This window comes from Aquila chrysaetos, chromosome 17 (assembly GCF_900496995.4).
Source record: "Aquila chrysaetos chrysaetos chromosome 17, bAquChr1.4, whole genome shotgun sequence".
Lineage (NCBI taxonomy): Eukaryota > Metazoa > Chordata > Aves > Accipitriformes > Accipitridae > Aquila > Aquila chrysaetos.
The window spans coordinates 5,410,647-5,430,036 of record NC_044020.1 but is presented as its reverse complement, the minus strand read 5'-3'; positions in this window follow the sequence as shown (position 1 = coordinate 5,430,036).

Below are 19,390 nucleotides of genomic sequence, written 5' to 3'. Positions count from 1 at the left end.
ATTAAAACTGGACACAAGAAACTTTCTGTGCTCATATGTAGTAGCAATGGGAATTGAAAATAATGATAGATATAGAAGCACACATATGATTGAATGTATCACCAACATACAGAGATATTTCCTTTTAATATTTAGCATATTGTCATCTTTGCAATCAATGTTAATACTTGTCACTACAGGAATAACAATCACCAGAGCAAATAGTAAACCAGTGTCCTTCACAACAGGTATAAGAGTACCAAGAAGTAAAAATCACAGAGGGAAGGTGAGACAATGTTAGAATGGACATAGAAAATCTTAAATAATGACTTTTGTAGGCAGTTTGCATTGTTCTAGTTGTTCATGTCAGTGTAAAACATGCAGTGTTTCATTGCCTCTGAAATAAACATTTGGTGAGAATTTCAGTTCTCTGATTTTATAGACACCACTAGGGAATTCTTCATTTATGACAGTATTATTTTACGTAAATGCTTTTCCTTATTCACAGAAAGGAATTATCCTCCCATTGAAACCAGCAGACTTCTGCTAGCCAGCTTCAAAGGAAATAGGATTAGGCTCCAATTTGCAAAACAGTATTGGAGGATATGTTGTACCAAATCTAAACTATACAGATAATTACAATAACAACGATAAAGCCGCTGGTTTCAGTAGGCTTACCTTCCTGAAGTCAGTGTGAGTTGGAAAACAATCCTAAAAGATTGCAACATGTTAGCAGTACAAATTTATCATAAAACTCAGTACATTTTTAGGATTAATTTTTGCCATGAACTTTCAAAATGGCCCAATTTACTTGTTATCTGTTATCTTATTTGTTACTCACTCCATGTATTTAGCTAAATAAAAAAACAACAACACTGGATTTCAAAGATACTTGCTACAAACACTTATTTTGCAAACTGAGCCAGGTACTTTCTGTGCAACAGTTATGCATATTGCATATGCATGAGATGGTATCATTTGTACACAAACAGACTTTTTGCTCACAAGCACTCTCCAGTGTTTGTAAAGTGTTCAACAGTGTTGTTATCACCCTTACAAAGGCTGGCCTCCAGGGGACTGCTGGAGAGCTGGAATACCTTCTCTGACTGTTCCCTACAGCACAAGGCAGAGGAAAACGGAGAAATGAGTACTAAAGGGATTCCTGGATGCAACAGGCCGTATTCTCTGATCCTGATGTGCTGCTCTCCTACGTTTCAGTCCTCTCTGCTGAGCTCTAGTCTGTATGTGGAGAAACACATAACCATAGTCTTAAAGTCAGTTGAGTTGCTTTGACTGCTCATGCTTGATGATCAAGCTAAGTATAGGCGTACGCATTTGCTGGACAAAGCTGAAGTGCTCAGCATTGCCCAGTCTGCAAATCTGAAGATGATATAACTGAAAATATTTGGAAGATGCTGGCAGGCGAAACCGGAGGACATTCTCTCAGATGAACTTTCTCCTCTGTATAAGTACCTGCTGAGAGAGAGCTTTTTGGTCTGATGAAGTGAAAGCATGTTAATGTGTTCCACTCAATGATAGGGATTATCCTTTAGAAAGAGGCAGCTGGCAGAGACGGCTGGCATCCGTCTGTTGCCTGCAGCAGGTATCTGCATATTATCTGCCCTGGCAGTTCACATCCAATCCTTGAAATTGCATGCTCTGTGAAAATCGTAGGAGTCATGCAAGTTCAGGATTAAGACTGTAACACTGATTTTCTCAGTAGTGAGCCGTATAAAAAACTTTACCTTGACAAGCAGTGGCCTTTTGAGGTGTGTCTTGTTTGCATCCCACAGATGTCAGTTCACTATTAAAACAATACTTCAGTCAAGTAATGAATACCCACACCCTGGATCTGGATCCAGGGCCCAGATGCAGAAGTTATAACTTCCATCTAAATTGAGGTGTCTCCTCTTTGTTATTTGATTGCCTCTAAGCCTCTTGAGATGTCCATGCAATAGGAAATATAGAGACTTAGGTGGAGTTAAGCCCTCTGAATCTGGATCCTGGGCCCATTGCAGAGCTTTATGGGCAGTGAAGAAACTGAGGAATATTTTTAAGTCTGTTAGGAGAGGACTCAGGAATTTAGGCTGGAGTTCTTTGTAAGAGTATAAGACTTTCAATAGGAGAAGAGCCACATGTTGATAAAACATCTTTTAAAGTTCCATTTCCAAGCCTCAGGTCTTTGCTTCAGTGGCTTTCACTGGGAATTTAGACAATGAATGTGTTATCATTTTTTCCTGTAATACTGGTTATTTCTTCTACTGCTTGGTATGTTTTATTGGAATATCCATAGCACAGAGGATAGCAATCGCCTGCTGAATCTACATCTCCAGATCTGAAAATTCATTTACATATTTACATATGCATGTGTGTCCCTGTATGCTTGTGTCACATGATTTTATCGATGTAAAATCTGCTTTTCTACACTCAACAGTTCTGTGTGATACCTGAACTCCGCACCGCTATTGCTAAACTGCGGGACTCAACACCACTGAGAAGTGAGGAGAAACAATCCAAACCGCACAGTAGAGAAAACTGAAAGGTAGGGGCTGAGGCTCAAGGTCTCTTCTGTTGCAGGGTTTCCAGAAGGATTGAACACACACAATTCCTTCTTCTTCTGTTGCTTTCCTATTTCTCCTTCAGCTTAGATACTCTTTCAGTAAAACTCTGTGATGGTGTGTTTATTTTGTTATTTATATATTATTTTTATTAAATAAATGAGCCATGCGATCCAAACTACCAGCCACCCCTCCCTCCCCCTGCACATCAATCCTTTCAGGATTAAAGTCCACATACATCAGCAGGCTGTAATAAGGAAAACCAACACTGCAGCTTTCATCATCGTGAGCAGGGAGTTGCGGCAGGCCGCGGTCGCTGGATTGCGTATCTCACCAATGCAAACTGCAAAACAGAAGTGAAAAAAAGTAATTAAGTCACTCAGCAGCGGGTTCCCCTCCTCTTATCACTTCCCTTCTCTGCCTTCGGCTCCCTCCCTTCCGCCACCTCTGGGTTTTTTGCCCTTATTTTGAGAGGCTGACTGGCTGCATCGCGTTCAACCATTAGCACGTTAGGCCACGTGTAGGCAGCCGGATCTCCTCCGCCTGGCCTATTTTGCCCACCACCGGCTCCCACACGTGGAACAACCGCTCTCGGCGTAGCTTATACACACGCGGCTTCTCCGAAGCGTCACCGACAGCGGCCGTCCTCCGGCCGCAACTCCCCCAGCACAACGGCGCGTGCAAGCGAGGTGCCTTTGTTTTTCGGTGCTGCAACCCCGCGCCCTTGGCCGGTAAACACGGGCAGGCTTCGGTGGTGCCTGTGGGTTGTGGCGGAAAAGGGTGGAGTTGTGCCGCTGCCGGTCGGCAGCCGGAGCGGAGAAGGGGGAAAGAAAATGCAGCCGAGGTGCTGAGGGGCTCGGGGGGCATCCTGCCGGGGAGCCGCGCGCTGCGGGGGCCTTCGCTCGGAGATGTTTGTATGGGAACGTAATGGGGAAGCGTGAACTTTTGCCACTGTGACCCCTTCATCCTGGATGACTCACGGATGAGATGGGGCAGATACGTCCCGCCAGGACTCTGGGATTTCCTGCCCAGTCCGATGGAATGGAGATATCGCAGCCACTGGGTAGATCCTACAAGGAACGGCGTTGTAGCCTCACTTGTGGCTTTTGTGTGGCGTTCATTGCGCCGATGCCTGTGGTGAAGAAAACCAAAAGTATGTTTTGCACAAGATGTTCGTTTTGATGTTGAGATCTGCGGATCTGTGTCTAGATTGTATAGCTCTTTTCACGCAGCTATTGGATGCATAACCAGTTTTCTTGGAAATACAAGGGTAAGGCTATTCCAATAATATAGGGAGTAAAAAAGACATATAAGTATTATTTTTTCTTAAATATATATATTTCTTAGAGTGAAAAAGTTTGAGCACAAGATGTTACACTAAAACTCATGCTGTGTGTGGCATCAGTGAGTTACTGGACGTTCGTGCCTTTGGATGCACTCGTCTATACAAGCGTTTCCCCAAGACTATCACTGACCAGCAGATACCTGGGATAATGACAGCAAATCCTGCCCAGTTACTGAAAATGGACCCCATGACACTTAGAAGATAACATCTGCTGTGTTATGATAGATATGCAATGTACCACATCAGAAGGAACAGCATTCGTTATATTCGACTGATAACGCGCATCACTTCCCTGGGTACCACCCTGGCTTGGCAGCGTGGGTGTGCGGTTCAAGTCTAGAGGGGAAGAGGGCACTGTGTGCCACCTTACTCCTGTTAGGAGACAAATCTGTGGGGAATAGATGGCAACGTGGCTCTCTAGTCCCTCTTTCCCACATGTGCTGCAGGCTGGCTGACCGGCAGCCTCCTTCTCTCCGTAGACAAAGGGGAGCAGGGGCTGAATCGTGCCTTCCCGAAAGGCAGCCCTTTCCCCTCCTGGAGGTGTTTTGGGGAATGGTGGAGAACTCTACCCCTTGCCATGGGCTCCATGCTAAGGATCAATCTGGCCCTGAGAAATCATCTCCTGCTCCCCACCTCCCTCTAAATTCCCACTAAAATACTGGAATTCAGCATCGTGTGCATCACAGCTTCATAACTCTAAGACTGGCTGTATTTTTCTTTCACTGATCATTAGTTTCTCAAAGTCAGAACAATACTAAATTAGAAAATAAATTCAGCGTGGAGGCTGCCAGCTTCCTTTAGCTTTGTTTACTTTTCATTTGTCTGCAGCTACTTCCTGGCTTTAGAAAATAGTGTTGTCTGTGACTTGTAAATAAAATTAGGTCAAATAATAAAAGCTGTTAATGGCAATATAATAATTTTATGGCAAGAGATTAGAAAGACGCAAACAGAATATTATGGCTTTAGGATGTGTACCAATGATACAGTATGACTTCCACAGGAAAAGGACATACCCAGAAATCTGGGGCAGCAAACTACAAAGAGCAGTTAAATGGAAAATGGATCTGTTCGTGCATAGATGCCCGAGAACCAAATATAATTTTCCATTAGATCTTTTTAAAATCCCATCCTTTATGCCTGTTTGCTAGCAGAGAGAACTCTTTAAATCAATAGCAAATTGGCTAAGCGACAAACTTGATCAAAGCCTCATTATGCATGAAAATTTCATTTCACTGGCTAGGGAATTACGAGAGGGAAGGTTTCGTGGCTCTCTGCTTCCTTTGTGCTTCTCATGCAGCGTAAAGGGAATTGCAAATTTCTGAAATCCCCACAGCGGGCGTAGGGGAGCAGAGGACACCGCCCCCTCGTGCGCTGGCATCCAGGGGGACAGTGACAGCCCCTCTGACTCCAATGCCATCCTCGTTGCCGGGCCCACAGCAGGGTGAGTGTCAGGGCTGGGGTGGGGGGGTTTAGGGGTGGCAAAAAGATGTTCTTGCTATGCTAAGATGACAGGTCGTTTTCTTTAGAGCTGATGCTAGCTGGTCCACATGACAGCCACCCCTAGGCTTCTCCAGCTTGCGCTGAGGCCACAGTCACGGTTCAACAACCCCAAAAAGACAACAGATCTTAAGAGAAGATGCAGCCACAATCCTACAGGGAGAAGCGAGGCAACACATTGATGCCGCCAGCTTCCCCGTATCAATGCAAAGTGCACAATGCTTTGGGTAATGCTAACTGTAGGAATGACCTACCTTCCCCAGCAAGTCCACAGAGGCTTGAAGACATGCCTCCCTCCCCTCCATGAGCTATGGTGAATCAGAAAAACTGGCCCAGGGTCTAAAAACACTTTTAAATTTGTGTCCCTTTATCTCTCCTCCAGAACTAGAATACTCTTTCCTGCCTCCCAAGAATTATACAAAAATAAATCTTCTTGGATCTGCAGAATGCTTTGCTGACACTAATTGTGTTATAAGAAAGAAACAGATTTATTTTTAATGGAACAGGACACTCATTTCTAAAAAACATGTTTGAAGGTCTGTTACCAAGATGAAAAAAGAATTCGAATTTAATAAGAGGAGCAACATGACCTCTGCATACTTCTCATTGCTTTAGCAAGGCCAAATCCTTCTCACTTTACCTCAGCTTGAGCTAATCTCTGCGAGGGCTCCATGCACAGGAGCCTTTGCTAGCACTGAAACCTACAAAGACGACACCAGTTAGGCTGTCTAGAATCAACCAGATGCTGCTGCAAAACAGCTGGAAATTACTAATCTTCTCCCTCCGCATTCATCCCCCCTCACCATGATACTGTCTGAAGTCTTCTGTCCCATCCCTCGGTCCCCAGCCCACTCTCACTTGCTGGGGCAGATGCGGCAGGCTTGTTGTGGGCATTTCCCCCTTAGGACCTAGACATGAAGCTCAAGAACTTTGCTTCATGGGGGCTTTCATCACCTCCCTGCCCCGGCTTGATAAAAAGGAGAGGTTTCACCTTTCATCCCTGTGTGCCAGCTGGCACACACAGAGTGTGCCCGGGGTTTTCCAAGGAGCTGAAGGGTGTCGGTGCCCAGATCTCGCTGGCTTTGCACCGAGTGACCCACATCCTCTGCTCTGTGTCACTGCAGTGTCAATTCTTGAATGCGCAATCTGAAGGTTTGCTGTCTGCGAGTGGTAATGCCAGAGAAAACCAAAAATTAGCACTGGATCATGGGGGAAAACAAGCATAAGGTGACGTGGGGCACGTTCATTTTTAAATGGGTGAATTGTCCCAGGACACCCCCTCTTCTGCAATTTTCAGCTGCATTGGAAATGTGTAGATCAAATACCCAACAGAGGGAAATGAGTTAGCAGAGGTTGTAACTTTACACATACATTCAGTGGGGAAATACGATAGCTAGATTTCTAAGATTTCAACCTGACCATTGCAATGGCAGTACTTATATGAGAAAAGAGAGAGGAAGAAAGGTGCTTATTGCCACAGAGCTTTATCTGTTGTGATCTCTGGATACTGTTCATGAAAGACAAGAAACCTGCTTTGCTCTAGGAAGCGAAGCAGACCCTTTCTGTAGCACCACCAAGTGGTTGAGCATCTGTAGAAAAAAATCTGTCTGCAAAGCAAGCATGCGGCAGTGCTGCTCAGCAACATTTTTCAACTACTTTACAGTATTTTAAGCGGTAAATATGATTTTTGGCATGCGAACCTGAATGTAAATTGGGATGAACGTCGCTGAAGCTGGCCAGAGTGTGGTTGAAGACAGTATTAGACATGTTGCACTCAAAGCTGTCAGAAGACTGACAAAACCTTCCTGCTTATCTGTTGTTGTTGTCCGTGAGCAGATATCTGGAGCTGTGAACCAGGACCTGGCTGCATTGGGAGTGCTACAGACACAGAGTGATAGGCAGATCTTTTTGATTGATGAATTTTTCACTGGGAAGTAGTATCAGGAATCAGTGGTCAGTGAGATCTTTGAATGGGTTTTGAGCAGAATTTACTTTTCTTCTCCTGAAGAAAAAATCTCTGTGAATTAATAAATCAGATTTCAACAGCTATGAAAGGGGATGTGATTAGAAATTAAGACAGGGACTGGTTCCTGGTTCCATGAAAGGCTCCTGGTGTAAAACTGCCCTGTGCCGGTGATAAGTGATCAGTGAAACTTTTTCATGTGACATGTTATAAGCTGTTGCTGTCCTACCTTCAGGCTTGCTACTCAAGCAAGATTCCTTTGCCTTGAGACTTCTTATGATGGAAAGGGGCCTGTAACAGCTTGGCTGCTCAAGCTCACACCCACCACAAAGAGACTTGCAGGCAAAGGGATTGCCTGGGATGTCCCTTGTAAAACCCAGCTCCCAACATGGTCCTCAGGAGCACACAAGCATCTCGCGTAAGAGCCCAAGCCACTGGTATTGTCCTGGTCATGGCTTATTTGAAACCACAAATCTGACGCATGGAAAGACTAAAAGTACCGCTTCTGGGACCAGACCATCAGGCTACATCTGTGTAAAACTGATTTAAGCAGGTTTCAATGCAGGAGCAAAGCCCTTGCAACTGTGATAATTAGCCCTTAGAAAGGCACACTGTGTAATATGCCTCTCAGCTACCACGTCCCCCTTTAATTGCTGCATTCATCAATTTTAAGTATCATTAGGTCTCTGCCAATGACCCCTACTTGCTTCCTGGCCAAAAAGGAGGACACCGAAGCTTGTGTTCATCACTGACCTTTTGCAGTGCCACAGCAACATCAGCTCCTTTCTTCCGCCAGGAACAAGGGGGACCAAAGGTGTGTCTGCCCTTCATGGGGGCTGCTCGGGTGAAAAGAGCCCCAGGAGGAATAAAAGGCCACCTTGTTCTGTACCAGCTAACACTCCTGTAATTAATAAAGCAGGTGCTCGGTGGCCGTTCTGTTTGCCTGCCTGCAAACTTACAACACAGCCAGAGATGCCTGAGGTGCTGCTGTTTGGAAAAGACGACTGTTTGCAGAAGACCCAGCATTCCTAATGACAGAGATGCGCTTTCAAAAATACATTTCTTAGCACAACAGGCAAAGCTCAAAGGGGCCTGAAGTGAAGTATGAAGTGAAGCCTGAAGTGAAGCTTTGCAGAGTCCCATTTCAAGAACAGCAGCTGCCAGTGGTATGGTTGTCGGACTCATCCTCCAGGAAGATACTGCAGACATATAATGGGAATATTTTTATTTGAAAATAAGAGAAGCACCCGCAGACCAGGACCCATCATAAGCAAGCTTGTGAGAGCTAAATGTGATTTTCAGAGGAGGTGATTGTGCATGGCTGCCACAGCATTCAACGGGAGCAGTGACTATTCAGCACTCCTGAGAGAAGGCTGGATTGACCCTGAGGGAAAGTAGATAAATTGAGTCAAAACACATGGCAGTGTCTGATTTCCAAGGAATTATTATAATCAATAATAATTCTGCCCATGTGTGCGTGCGCGTGTGTGTGTCTGTGGTATAACAGCACATATATAAAATTATATCTACATACCTGTATGTATGTACACATGCAAGCTCGTATTGCTTAAATAGCTATACTAGGAATCCTGTCAATATTAGCCATCAATATTAAACATCCCTTTGTGTTTATGTTGATGCTTGAGGATCTGAAAGCCCAAGCTGACAAGGAGTTGACATATTGTTCACTGATAGCTCTAAAAATATAATCACAGTGGAGCACCTCACTACGTTCAAGCTGCAGTCAAGCTGCCTGTTTTAATAGAAAGCTGGGCACCCCATTGTCGCTCTGGCCATCTGCATGCATGCTATATTTAAAATGGAAAAAGGCCTCCAGGGAAAATGAACCAAATTCACCATGGGTACAAGCAGGCATGGCTTCTTTGAGGTCTGTGGAATGTATTTGCTTACAGCAGTAATGGGTTTAATCCAGAGACCGTTGTTCTTTATGAGACCTCATTTTCCTTTGTGTGTATGCCAGTGTAACTCCACATACTTCAGTAGGAATAATACTAATTTATACCAGTGTAAGTCATGGAAATTTTTATTTTTGCTTTTCAGCACAGATGCTAGATAACAACTTTCATAGCCTATTTCCTTTCCTACTTTACTCTAATTTTTTCCTGCAGGTGCATTTTCTCTGATTTTTCTACATTTACTTCAGATTTCTTTAGTCTCAGTGAGAAGGCAGCCAGGCCACTATTGCCCACATCCAGTACTCGCTCCTTACAGTGGATGTTTTTCCCTGGTGCATATCCCATTCCTGGTGCTGAGGATTGCCCTGTTGCCTTCACCAGCATTTCCCTCCTGCCACCATCACAACCACCACCATTCCAGCCAGGAAGGGTTGCACCCTCCAGAAGTTCATTAATGCTACTTGTTAGTTGTCCAAAGACTAGAGACAGAGGGGTCCTGCTACACGTGCGTAAGGCATCCCCTCTCTTCCTTGCAGGTTGGCTGGACAACCTAATTTTCCCTGGAGAAATAGCTTGCAGTTAATAACACAGGCCATGTCAATAAAACTAGGTAGAAAATAATACTGTGCAAGTAGCAGGCAGCATTGTAGAGCATCAGAGCCGATCAAAAGGGCTTAATATTTAGCGGTCGGGAGAGTAGATCAGAATGAAGATAATCTTAACTCTGCCTATGATGCAGTTAGCAAAAAGCACACATCTATTTCTGCCTCTTTTACTGTCAGACTTGGTGTCTCTGGACTTAACCTTACACTGAGTGCCACGAAAAGCAATTACCTATTTCCTTAAGTTTTGAGTTCCCGAAAATCAGTGGCAGAATAGGTGAACAGATTTGGGCTATTGACTTTATACAGGCTACTAAAAAGAGACCAAGGCAGAAAAGGCTACCTAAGCATCACACCAAGGGTGTGGTAGGAGAGGTTAAAGTACAAGCTGCCTTTCTTAAATGCCTGTCCTCTCACTGACTGATGTCATTTCCCCCGATAGCTCAAGCATTAGCCCTCTCGTTGGTTGAAAAATGAGTCCCCAGGGAGCCTAAATTAAAGACTCCTGTACAAAAGTGCAGGGCCTGACCTCTCGCAGCTGCGCCGGGGCTAATACTGATCCATTGTGCTGCTCCGTGTTAGTCCAAGGGCAGAACAAGGGGGCAGGGGAGGGATATGGAGGCATTTCGGGCTCCTCGTTAGCTCATTCATAGACACCTGGTGTCCCGCCTCCTCCTCACGCTTCGGTGCATCCCATCCCTATTGTATAGAAAATCCACTTCTTTAGAGATCTGAGCTGCTTGGGCTGGACAAAGACCAAAATTAAATCTGCAGCTGCCCAGGAAGAGGCTTTCTCCGTCAGGGGTTATTATCGAGGATCTCTGATGAGAGAGCGGAGCGGGGAACTCCCCTCGCCTCTGTCACTTCCAGTTACAGGTTTGGATGGATGCATCTGCACATATTTTTCTTCCTTCACATAAATAACACGGGCCACTCTGTAGCTGATGTGGACTGCCGTGCCTCCACTGACCCAGTTTAGCTCCAGAGCTTTATGAGAGGTATGTGACCTGCTGCACTCACCACATTCGGCTGGACAACACTCAAACTGTTTGCAGCCTGCAGGAAACACTTTGTGTCATGGGGCGGTGAGGCCAAAATACCCTCATGGCAGCTCCTTCACCCTCAATGAAGTTGCATCAAGGGTAAATTTGAACCGACAAGGGCCAGCTCCTATTCTCAGTTACCCCAGAGAGAGACTGGAATTGCATCATTAGCGTCCAAGGAGTTATTTTGGATCTACAGGGGCACAAGCACAAGCAGAATCTGGCACTGAGTTTAAAGGAGCAAAACAAAGAGAGGTTTATGTCAAAAAGGAACAGCAGCAGGCGGCACATATAGGCCATATAGTCATGAGTTTTGAAAGGAAAAGAAACATAAAGTTAATAGAAAACCTTTGTGGCTACTAAATATGGTTTATTCTTGAATCCCCGTGGAACCAATCAGTCCCTTGGTTTATAAAAATAGATGCAACAGGTGTTAGTTTGAAGACTTTTGTGCCTTATGTTAAGGGCACTAATGAAAAGTTTATGGTCAGCGGAACCTGGAGGAGAAAGCAGGATTACAGTGGAAAAAATTCTGACCTGCTACGCTAGAGAACATCTGGAGCCATGCCATTGACCAGGGGAATTTAAATTTGCATCTCAAAAGCTTTGCATATCTGATCACCATTCCTACTATCACTGTCTAAATAGCCTCATGCTGGTAACCTGACCTTTTTAGTTGGTGGCTGCTCCTTCTGTTCTCTACATCTAACTCATTTATTTCAAGGCGATGCTGAGGATGAGTGTCGTTATCTGATTTTCTCTTGATTTCCTTCTTTACTCTGATGTGTTTCCTGTGTTTTCTCTGGGCCCATCAACTAAACTGATGCTAGCCAAGCTACAGCATGGGGGTGTGAACATTATGCAAATAGCAAGATACGGAGCTGAGAGTGGGATTTCACAGCCGCCATGGGGAACTGGACGACTGAATCCCATTAGGGTTGCAGTGAGGTTTGGCAACCTTGCTCTTCCTGGCCGCCTTTGAAGAAGTCTCAGCACAAAGCTGAAGTCTAAATCTTGCAAGAAGCAAGATGCACTGTTACTCCCACAGGACTGAGTCCTGCTCATTGCTATTGCAGTAGCTGAGCTGGAGGCTGTGGAAGGATCCCCAAGCACAACTCCCATTATGATATATAAGGATATATAAGGAGAATTTGAGGCACTCTCAGAAGATATTATCAGTGTTGAATATCTGTCCAAATCTGTACAGGCAAATCGGCTAGAAAGGTAACTGCAATATAGCCCTGTATTTGGGAAGACTTGTACATGTTTATAATTATACTATATTTATGAAGAGTGATCAGTGTTCTTCTTCAGAGATCCACATGCACTTTAGCAAATGCTGTGTGAATTACTCATGTGATCTCTTCAATCACCGCGGAAAGCCTGGTCGACAGAAGCTAGCCTCCCTATGCATTGCTAGGGCAGCAAATGGGAAATTCTGCCCCAGTCTGAGACTATTATGGGATTTGGGACAGCAAGGGGCAGTTAATCAACCTGTTTAGCCCAAAGATGGGCACTACCAGACCTGTTCTACACCACATCTTAAGTAATGCAAGTTCCTGACTGATTATGGAATTGTTTTAACTTTGAAGTACATTTACACTGCCGGAGTGATGAGAAAGGGCTCTCATGTCTCAGAAAACCAAGCTGCAGAATTAGGGGCTTCAGCATTACCCCTCATCCTAAGGGCGCTGCAGTCTTTCTTTGCCTTCTGCTGCCGGAGCAGTGCACGAGGGTGACCAGGCAGCGACGAAGCTCTGCACCCTGCTGAACCCGGGTGCTCTGGGAAGGTCTCCCACACAGCTGCTTACTCACGTTTACAACATTTAACATCGTTCAACCGTCATGACAATGTGCTGCTTTCTTCTTGTTTGTAAGTAGGCAAGAGTTTCTTTGATAAGTAAAAAACCTACTTTAAAATAGTTTAATTTTGACTTTGAAAAGAGAAAATTGAGTCGAACTGCCTTGCAATACAGTATTTGTAACAAATACGCCTAAAGAAAGGAGCGGGAGAAGGCAGGGAAAGAACAGACAGACCCCACAGCTCCCTACCAAGGATTAATACAAGGTAGAGCAATATTGTGGTGGAAGCACAGGAAGCGGTAAGATTCTCTGCAAGATCAGGACTCATATTAAAGAAAACAGTTATTTTGAATAAACTTACTGGCAGAACCTGCGTTAGAGATCTGCAAAAACACCCAACCTTTTTCCTTGATAACTGTGAAGGAGACTCAAAAATACAGCCAGACAGAGGTTTCATTGTCAGAAATGTGCATATAATGTCTAAGACCAAAACGTACAAGAAGAATTTCAGCCACACCTTAAATGTTGCCGTTATTTTTGAAAGCAGGTTAATTGGTGGTCTTGAGTCTTTCACTGCACTTAAGATCTTTCCCCAGAGGGAATTTTCCTTAACAGCAAGGACTCGCTCTACCTCACGGTACTGGAAACAATGTTGGAAAAGGATTTCTCCAGCAGTAAAAGCATTTCAGCGAGTGCATTGATGAGGAATGCCTGGGACAAGGCATACAAGGAAACCCATAGCTGACAGCTTGGAACAGAGGGAGATGTAATAAGGCAACTTAAAAAAAAAAAAAAAAAAAGCTAATTACAAACATGTGTAAAGCATAAGGCAAGAAAAAGAAAACAGGGAAAGAACGGCAAGGATCCTGTGGCAAAGTGACCGGTGGTGAGTTGTCATGCCCAAAGCCACAGGATGAGGCCCGCAGCATTTATTGCTCACTGGAAGTCATTTTTCAAGTCAAGGAGCAATACTTCTCCCACATAAATGAAAAATTCCAGTCAGCAGAGGGTAACTGAAGCCCTCTTAAAACAAAAGTATCATTGAAGAGGGACTAATAAATCACGTAGTGACTAGATTTTTTCATTTGCAGTGGAGAACTCCTCTCTTAAACCAGGTTCCTGAGTCAAGCCCATCCCTGTGGTATTAAAAAAGCACTTCAGGATGCGTTTATCTTTACTCGGTACGAACTTCAGAGGGACCTAAGTGCTTCGATTTGGGAGTAAGCACTTTGGCTGGGAGTTTCAACTGTGCTGGTGGGAGAGATAGCTGCTAGCCTGAGCCCCCAATCCCCCTTTGCCTTTATAAACCCATAGTAAATCACTGCTTCTGCTTTCTGGTGCAGACTGGAAGGGAGAGAAGGAAGGAAGCTCCTCTGCTCAAATACATACTAAACCCCACTCCCAAGCACAGGCTCTTGTCCAAACAGTTTAGGCATGAAGGAAGTTTGGGCTCACACTCAAGATACAGTATAGCTGCACCCTCTGAAACTTCCTTCCCTTTTGCAGGCAACGGTAGTGAGGTCGGCTGGATTCACTGCAGAATGTGGCAATGTACATCTGCTTGTTGCGTTCTTGATTCCGTTTTGCAGGAATCAAGTGCAGATTGCTAGCCTCAGCCATCATCCTGAGACAAATTTATCTCCAAATTTTGTCCAGGAAACGTTGAAATCACAGCTGTATTAACCACCTGGCTGCTTCTATATAGTTCAGACAAAAATGCAAATGCTGAACTTTACTTGCTACAGTGCATCTTTTCTCAGTTTGCTTCTCTTTTGCCAATGCAAGAAAGCACACCTAGTCCTGAACTTGGATCATGCAGTGAAGATTTTAAGCACTTAGATTTATTTCATTGCTCTTCAGGGGGAGGATAATTTTTTGTTACGGTGACATGAGAGAAATTGAAAGGAACAATAAACAGCACTCCAAAACCTCTTTTTAATATATGTGCTTCTTTTCATAGTTCAAATACTTTCACAAACAGGGATTTAACTCTGTGCAACCATTTGAAACAGCAGCTCTGTTAGTGAATTAATTTTATAGGTAAAGCAGTAAATTCTGCCAGTTCTAATGAATACAAAATAGCAAACCTAAGGAAACTGAAGAGCTTTGTGAAGGCAAGCGAAGGCAAATCAGGATCAGAATAAAGGACAGTGTAGTAGGACTCTTGGATAGATTAAGCCTTTATTCCAACTGTTTGAGGTTTGGGGACAGACCTCCACATGCACAAGAGCTTCATTACTGAGCCGTGTTAAGTACAGAGTCAGCATGCATGCTGCAAGGGGCAGGACCCTAAGACTTTAATAGGAGACACATACTTGTCTGCCAAAACTGTTAGCAGAGCTTCTACTACAACAGCAAGTTTGCATGTGAGCAGTGATCCCCCAAACCGGATGAACAAATGAGTGAAATCTAAACGCAACCCGTCACCCAACCCTTGATGATTCCTGTGGACTTTGGTGAAAATACACTAATTTTAGAATATTCAAACACGTGATTTCTGCCTTGAGTTATGTAGCTGCCAGTGCTTCTGGAGCACTTAGTTGCAGTGCTTAAAGTCCTTGATCTTCTTACGTGACCTGAACCAAAAACTGGTTTTGAGGCTTGTATTTTATAAACACCACTATCTATTGCTAACTGTGTTGTAAGTGTTCCCTGTCCATACTGAAGGAATGGACAGAAGAAATAGAAGATTCTTTGCCCTGGAAAAAGTTATAAACTAATAAAGCTCCCCAAACCCTGGAAAATATGTAATGGGGCTGGGGTTTAGAAAGCAGTAGGTATCTATTCTATTTGGTCCTTGCAAATTTTGCCTTGTAACTGAATTCTTCACCTTCCCCTATCCCCATCCCACACACAACTCATCCGATTACTGTGGAAGTCGACCGAGAAGGATCTATCCATGTCCGTGGGCCTCAGATCATATCGCATGAAAGATGTGATCCTACAGAAGACAGGGAGGGGAAGGTGCAGCAACACCTAAAAGTTAACATTATAAAAATATAACAGGCGCAGTGGCTGCCACCAGCCACCTGGACTGGTTATCTCTCTGCTGTGTGCCACATTGCTTTAGCACACCTCGTCTTTGTCCCTCTGCTGCCTTCGGTTGATCAGCTCCTTTGGGCAGGCAGTCTCTTACGTGACTATAGGGTGGAGGGAGGGAACAGTGACACAAAGGACAAGCGTAGCCTGCACCCTCACGTCCTACAGCTCCACAGATAAATCCCCGTGTTGCTACAGGTTAACCCAAAAGTGCCTGTGTGATAATACGCTCTGAAGGCTCTACAATGTCCTGGCCTGACTTAGTCAAAGGAGGTTCCTCTGAAGCCAAAGGCCATGAGGAGTCATCCTGCTGCCTCTACAGCTGCTGCGGCTTTAAAACCCCAATGACTTAGGGAGGAGGTACAGGGCTTTTTCCAGTCGTGCCACCAACCTGCAGCCACTGGAAGGCTGTGACATTCTTCTGGGATGCTGTAATGCAGTTTGATCACTGAACGCATTCAAGTACAGAGGTTTTTTTCATGGGTCCAAGAGGTTATTATCACCTCAGTTAATTATCTGTAAGGATTCAGACTCCAGCAAACGTTAATTATCCTACCATCAATCTTAAGTTCAGGAAAGCTTAGTAGGACTATTTTTAGCAATACAAATATCTCCTTCCTGAATGGAAAAGCTGCTCTTTTTCTTGCATATCTTATTTTTAAATGTTAAACACATTAGACAGAACCGAGGGTCTTTTTCCTCTCTTAGAAACCATCCTAAGAATGTGTAATATTTAATGAAAGGGCAAAGAACAATACCATCTTCAGACCTGAATGTATGATGTTAGAAATCTGGTATGGGGATGAGGCAAAAATTATCGGAATGGGGTGCTTGAAGTCCACATTTAATCCTACAAAATAAGCCATTGGGAGAGCAGTTTAGTGCCCAGAGCATTCCACTGGACAGGTGCCTAAATAAGTCTTCTCATCCAGCGGCTCTTAGGATAGGGTCTGAACCTGTGGGCGATGGCGTTATACACATGACGTAGGAATAACAACAGCTTCATTCACTCAGCATGCTACATTCAGATCAGTCAACGTCCCCTTTGTTTCTAGCTCTGAGGGTTGTGATGGGATCTCTGAAGGCATCAGCTGAACATGTACCAGCGTAGCTGCTCTGCCTGAAACTCCAGGCAGCTGGAAACAACAGCATCGAGAAGGCTGTCCCTCAGTTAGGTGTTTACTCTGGAGCTTAATGATGAGCATTCCGCTGTCTATACTATTAATGTTTGCAATCTTTTGAACAGAAATAGCTAGTAAATATGCCCTGAGGCCCAGCCTGCTTCCCCAACACCATAAACCATATTTGTTTAAACCTTAAACTGAACAAGCCAGTACTACCTCCTTTGATAATGTCCTTATGCTGCTGTGTCCAGAGCCTGAGAAGGGGACTTCAAAAAGGAAAGGCTTGCTCAGTATGGGAAGATCTGTTAGCTATTAGGTATTCTGGTAAACAGCTCTGATGCACTCAAAAGAAAGGAGAGGCTTTTCTGGAGCTTTAGGTACTGGAAATCATTGCTGAGTATATTACACATTTTCTGTGTGGCTTTGGGCAAAGTGCTTTGGCCCTTGATTTTGTACCAGGGAAGGAAAAGGGGATCAGGACCATTGTCGCTCCATAATTTCTAAGTTTCCCATCTGGTTAGAAATTTTCTTTTAAGACCTGACTGTTTTCAATTTACAATTTGAGCGCTCCTCAGTGGTCGTCCAAGCGAGGCTTCCCAGGCTACGCAGCTCGGAGGTAGCCTGCTGCCCTCCCCGGGTCTCTGGCTCCCAGGCAGATCACCTTGCAGGTTGGATCCTGCTCCCTTGTGCAGAGCACTTTGAGTTTCCAGGGCAGGGAAGTACCTGGCAGAAAGGTTTTTTAGCCTGAGTGACGCCAAAGTGTGAACCACCCAAACACACTCTGGGAACTGCAATGTTTTGTTTTTAACTGCCACTAACAACAATGTCAACTCATTTGTTTAGATCCTGTCTCTTGCAGTGCTCTCTCTAAAGAAGTGGCTCTGCAGTGGCTATCATCTCAAGCCCTGTTTTTGTTTGTGTCTTCAAATTATTACTGTAAAGCAAATAATATTTAAGCATCATATTCCCCATCCCCCTGACATGCAGATATTGATGGGAAATTTGGTAAAAAGGGACAAAGGAGGGGAAAAGAAAACATTATCAGAACTTTGTTCGCAAGTCAGAAAGTCACTAAAGAAAAATTGAAAGTTTCAAGGTAACCCTGATTCTTTCTCCACTTGTTGTTTTCCATCCTCACTCATAACTCTAGGACTCCATCCCAACCTAAAGCAGTATTGACAGGAAAGGATTATCTGCAGGAATTTGACATATTTACATCTAGAAAGTGCCAAAGGAAAATCTTTGTGAGTGGAACAAAGCCGGACTTATTTGAACTAGCTTCCCCCCTCTAGAAATGTGGATGGACACCAAGGTGGAGCACAGGAGTTAACTGCGTAATAAGTATTTCATCAAAACTATTTTTCTCTAAACAGGACATGTAGTAAAATGAGAAAGTGCTGCTTTGGCTTTTATTCCTCTCACAGTGAAATTGGAATCACCTGAGACAAGAATTGTGCCCCAATGCTAAGCTGAGCATCTAGATAGCATTGCCTTGGAAAAGATTTTTGAGATGTATTATTTGTATATCTGTAGCAGCCAAAGGAACACCTGCTCTGTAAGCTCCGATATTAAAAAAAGCAGAGCTCTGGGATCTCTTTGTCTGAGGTCTAGCAGGCTACAACTGTGATGCTGCATTAACTCTGAATAGCTGTGGGGTTTAGTATTTGCATTATAAATGCAGGAATCATCAAGCTCTGCTCTCCTAAAGAGATTTCCGAGTCCCTTTTCTCAGTGCATGAGCAAGCATTGACTGCTGAGAAGATACTTTATATTGGGAGCTTGCAACATATGGTGTCCTAGAGATTCTGAGAGGTTTTGTTCCGTGAGCAAGCAGAAAATACACTTTTTGGTTTGGTGTCCAAGGCAGAATTGGTCTTTGAGCATCCTTGGTCAGTGTTAGACCAAACGGCTTCTTGGGAAAAGGAATTGCTTTGTGTGCTGTTTGACCATGTCGCGCCAGGGTTTACAAGTAAGTGTCGATGAAGTCCCGTCTGTAAATGTTCTGACTCTGCATCTCTGACACCGGTGAGTATCGGCGCGTGGCTGGCGGAGGATGGCGATGACTAAAACGCACGCGGGAAGGGCAGGGTAGCAGCAACGTACCGGCCCTCAGAGGACCAACAGGGATGAGCGTCTCACGGTGCTAAATATCGGATACAGCTGATAATAAAACCAAAACAGCCGCAGCTTCCCCCTCCCTAAACGTCTATAAAAACTAAGCAGCTGATGACACAACAAATGGGCCAGGGACCAGTTATTAGCAAAATGGCAGACTAAGTAGCAGTTGCTACCAGCGCAGCGCTGGATGAAGGGTTTTTTGGGGGGGGGGGGGGATGATACCACAGGTGAAGAGTCCTAAATGGGGCACATGAGCGGGAGCCGAAGGGAGATGGGGCGGGGGGGGGGGGGGAAGGTGGCGCCCGGCCTTTGCGAGGAGGCGGCGCCGGGCCGGGCACCTTCCCGGCCCGTGCCCAGGGAAGGAATTCCAGCGGGTCGGGCAGACGGACCGACGGACGAGCGG